Source organism: Sturnira hondurensis, unplaced genomic scaffold (genome assembly GCF_014824575.4).
Source record: "Sturnira hondurensis isolate 20B ecotype Veracruz unplaced genomic scaffold, ASM1482457v3 Scaffold0017284, whole genome shotgun sequence".
Classification (NCBI taxonomy): Eukaryota; Metazoa; Chordata; class Mammalia; order Chiroptera; family Phyllostomidae; genus Sturnira; species Sturnira hondurensis.
The window spans coordinates 472,793-478,050 of record NW_028089915.1 but is presented as its reverse complement, the minus strand read 5'-3'; positions in this window follow the sequence as shown (position 1 = coordinate 478,050).

Sequence of the window (5,258 nt, the reverse complement as noted above, 5' to 3'; positions counted from 1 at the left end):
TTAGGTTTTGTCTGGGTGGGGCTGGAGCAAAATGAGGGATCTTGGTACAGAGCCATAAATGCCTGCACATAAGGAATTTCAGACCATTTGTCTTCCCTCCAGCAGAATAGATCCAACTGTAGGATAGTATTATAATTCTTGCTCCCATTCTCAGGCCATATCTCTCCATCCCTAATTTATATTGGGACCAAACAGTGTTACAAAAGAAAATGAATCTCTTCCTTTTTAAACGTTTTTGGGTCAAGTTTATCCCAATTGCTAAGAAGGCAACCCAATGGTGATTTGGAAGGGATGGAAGGTGTGGTTCCCATCTCGACTGTGGAGATTCTAAAGAGAAGGAAAAAAAAAACCCCACAAAGATACTCCTTTACAATCTAGAGGCATCCCTCTTTGCTTGCCTCAGGAGGTTTCCTAGTGGGTCACAGAGCATCCCCTGGGATCCCACCAACCTACCAGATGTCTCTGGTGAAAGAAATCCTAGTGAGTGTTGGCCAACAGAAATCTAAAAGACTTGAGAGGATCATCACAGTCTACGTCTGTTTCTTTCTCTCTGTTTAATTCAGAGATTTTGAGTTCCCTGGACACCATTTTCAGGAATCATGGTCCTATACTGAGTGTCCAGGCTGCAAAGAACTGTTGTGAAGGAACCAGTCTGGCATTCTTGAGCAATTGCCTATAATCCTGACAACCTCAAACTCACTGATCTACCCTTGTGTCCAGAGTACATTTCTATTTCTGTATTCTTCATCTATGGAGACCCTCATTTTCCTGTAAGCTTTCAGGTCTGGAGCAAAGGAAGTGTCTTACTAGAAAAATAGTTTCTGGCCCTGTAAACCATCAAGAGGGGCACTAAAATGATCTTATTATAAAATGACTCTTTTCCAAATCACAAAGAAGGCCCTCAAGTATTCTATCTAATTTTCCAGAGCTTTAAGAAATTGTACCTGAGTCTGAAATTTCCCCAGAAAAGACCTCAAGGTGTCTAAAGCACCACCCTTCATACTGGAGGCAAATCTCATAGAGGAATGACGGATGGGGAAGGGAAATTAAAATACCCTTATAGGGGCAAGTAAACCACCTTAGAATTCCAAATTCAATTAATTAGGTAAGAGTGGCTCTATGTGGCCATTTTAGTAACAGATGACCAGCAGGTGCATGTTAAGCGGTCCTGGGTGATGTTGCTGCTTACAATGATAGTATATACATCCTGAGGATGCTAGTGGCTCATTCCTACAACTGTACTTAGTGATGTGACCATTAGTGACCCAAGGTAGATATTCTTTGTAAAAAGACAGCAGGAACCCTTCGTTCACAAAAGGCAAGTGGGGTACGAATGCAGGTATAAAGGCCAAAAGTCAGTCGGGGAGGACAAGCATAAATGACTATCTGTGAGCCTAATAAGGAGACTGCAAAAGGAAGTCATAGCGCAGGAGAGGTGGTGACTGATATCCCGAATGGAAGGTCAAACTATGTCTATGAGGGAGCAGTCGCAGGGTGGGGCAGCATCTTGTGGTTTTCACAGTGTGCCTGACCATTGTGCAGACATTTTCTTGTACCTGGCGGGGGCTAAAGCTAACCCCGTTTGGCGACCAGGTTATCCTATCATGAGTGTCTTCAAGTGGTGGGCGCCCTCTTGGCTTTTAACTGTCCAACCTGTGCCCACAATTTAGCGACCGACCTTCCATCAGGGAACCTCAGACTCACCGAAATGGAATAAATGGCAATGGAAAGGGGCATCCCAGGTGTCAGAGCAGCAAAGGGGGCTTACCACCCTGGCTGGCTCGCCAAAAACTGTCACATGTGTGCACAGGTAACCAGGTTCTTAGTGATCAAGGATGAAGAATTGAACCGAAAACAGAGTTTATAGCATATAGAAAGAGAAGATTTATTAAGTGATAATACATTTCATAGAACATGGGAGCAGGCTAACTCTGAGCAGAGAATGGTCTCCTGGGCTGGAGAGATTCTATCCTTATAGGGTGGAAGCTTCCTGGCTAGCTTTTTTTTTTTTTTTTTTTTTTTTTTTGGCGAGCTTCTATTGTGCATATACAAGGAGTTGCATTTCAAAGCTGCTGCGCATGCAGTCTCCCACAATTTTTCTTGATTGGCTACTGGAGAAGGAGGTCCCACAATGTTAATTTATTATAATGCTATTATAACAAAGCAGGGGTTGTGTAGGACCTTCTGTGCAGGTGCATTCCTGAGTCATCATGATTCAGTGTTTTTCCAGAAAGCAGGAACAACTGGTCTTAGAGGGTCTTTGTCTTGTATGGATGTCCTCCATCTTAGCCCTGGGGCACCTCTGGAGTTTCCCCTTGACTATCTCCTGCCTCAGGCTTGTCTGTCTGCCGCCAGAAGAATGATGTCTCTCAATACCAGAGATTTGTGAGAAGGAAAGGAAAGGTTTATTTAAAGCTATACAGACTTAAAGTAGTGACCCAATGTCCCTGTTAAAATATCAAAGTCCTTTAGGATACCCACAGCTGCCCACAATGCTTCCTTTCCCCCTGCCCTAATTCAGGAAAAGAAGCACACGTCCATGTTTCAGGTTGCTGGGACTGTCAGCTGTGTTGCCATCCAAGCAGGATTTCTAATTACTCCAGAGCCATGTGGCACCTCATGGTTTACTGGCAAAGAGTTCTTTCACCCTTCTTCCAGTCAAAGTCCCTCCTGCTTCCTAGGCCATGTGGCGAAAGGGAGCACCCCAAAGCTTTGTGGTCCTCTTCTACCAAAGTTGCAGGGGTCTGCACTTTGGCCAAAACTGCATGGTTCTTTTATTCACCAGAACTGTGGAGAGGGTAGGGTTGCCACTCTGGCAAAGCCGAGTGGCGATTCTCTGCTAAAGTCGCATGGTGATTCTCTCTGCCTCCAGCTGTGGGGGTCCCCACTCTGTCCAAAAGCACATGGCTTTCTCTCCACTGCCACAGCTGAGTGGTTCCCTCTCTTAAATGGCTGCCATGTCTGGGTTTTAAATCCTGCACCAGTCCTCCTTTGCAGCCCCATTTTTGACTCCTCCCACAATCAGCTACACTTGCCAGCATTCTTGTATTATTCTGTTTACTGGGCTGCCATAGTGAGTCTGGGCAGGTATGGCCCCATGTCGTGGAGCCAATCATCTCCAAGCTCTCACGCAGGTGCTGTAACTCAGGGGACCTGCCCACAGTTACGTCATGGGTGGAAGTCACTTCCAGCCCCCTGGCTCAGAGCTTGGCCACAGCTATTTAACATCTATGAAACCAGTTAAAGGTTATAGATATGTTAAATGACCATCTAGAGGTTATCTGCAAAACTGTTGCTATGCAAAATAGCTCTCAATGGCCCTGGTCCATTTGTCCCTTCCCCCAACTGACATGTAGGGGGCAGGATAAGGGGTGAGGACATCTTATATGTCTTTCTAATATTTCCTGGACACGCTGAGTTCTTTTGGGGGCCCCCTTCTTGGCTGCACCCTGTTACATTAGGATGACTAAGGGAATACTTATTCCCCAATTTCATCAGATTGATCTTTATAGAATCACAGAAATGGCAGAAGCCATCCCAGCCTTTACAGCTGGAAACTGAGGCCCAAGAAAGCTAATGATTTGCCAAAGGTCAGGCAAATTATTTGGAGTACAGCCAGGAATAGCTAGATTTTAGATCTCCTGACTCCACATACAGTGCTTCCTATTAATCCCAGGGTGGATCTTCAGATTTCTGGTAGACTGATGTTTCAGGCTCATGATGAAACAATAAAAACAAGAACAATGTGGGAGTCCTATGTATACAGCTTGGCCTTATGTAGGCACTCTGGTGGATAGTACCAGGTGAATTTAGCCTTCAGAGTCATTTCAGGCCAGGCTTCAGACATGTAGATAAAGAACCTTCCAGATAATCCTAGCCCCAAGGTTTTAAGTTGTCCCCTCTAGCTGTTTGCATTTTCAAGCTGGTCCCAGATATTGTGGGGAGAGACAAGTGGGAATTCCCAACTGCCAGAATCTCCAAGCTTAATAAAATGGTGGTTGTTTTAGGTGATGTGTTATGTAACAGTGGATACCCGATGCATAAATTAGTACTTAGGAGTATGGTGCTGTCTTAAACACCTAAACATGTGGCATTGGCTTTGGAATTGAGTGGTGGGTGAAGGCTTGAATGTAAAGCAGCAAGGGGGAGATGTTGTGCAGGCTGGAGGAACAGTGAACAAACTGGTAGAAGAGGCTGGAAAAGTAGTAAGGAGGCTGCATGGAAGCTGGATCAAGGGTGATTCCGTTATACAGTGGTGAAACAATTGGTGAAATGTTGCTTGTGGTAACTTGGAAGGTAGAAAATGTACCTAAAGAATTTGTAGATTTGGCTGAAGAGAACTAAAAATGGAATTAAAAAAATATATTTTATTGATTATGCCATTACAGTTGTCCCATTCTCCCCCTTAACTCCCCTCTGCCCTGCACACCCCTCCCACACCATTCCCCCCTTTTGTTCATGTCCATGTATCACAAGTTCTTTAGATTCTGCATTTCCCACAGTATTCCTGCCCTCCCCCCTGTCTATTTTCTACCTACTGTCTATGCTACTTTTTCTCTGTACCTTCTCCCCCCTGCTCCTCCTCCCACTCCCCTGTTTCTAACCCTCCATGTGATCTTCATTTCTATGGTTCCACTCCTGATCTAGCTGTCCTCTTGGTTTGCTTTTGTTTTAGGTGTGGTTGTTAATAACTGTGAGTTTGCTGTCCTGTCACTGTTCATATTTTTTATCTTCTTTTTCTTAGTTAAGTCCCTTTAACATTTCATATAATGAGGGCTTGGTGATGATGAACTCCTTGAATTTGACCTTATCTGAGAAGCATTTTATCTGCCCTTCCATTCTAAATGAAAGCTTTGCTGGATAGAGCAATCTTGGCTGTAGGTCTTTGGATTTCATGACTTGGAATACTTCTTTCCAGTCCCTTCTTGCCTGTAAGTCTTTTTTGAGAAATCTGCTGACAGTCTGATGGGCACTCCTCTGTAGGTGACTGTCCCCTTATCCCTTGCTGCTTCTAGGATTCTCTACTTCATTTTAATCTTGGCTAATGCAATTATGATATGCCTTGGTGTGTTCCTTCTTGGGTCCAACTTCTTTGAGACTCTCTGAGCTTCCTGGATTTCCTGGAAGTCTATTTCCTTTGCCAGACTGGGGGAGTTCTCCTTTACTATTTGTTCAAATAAGTTTTCCACTTGTTGCTCTTCCTCTTCCCCTTCTGGTACCCCTATAATTCGGATGTTGGAACGTTTAAAGATGTCCTG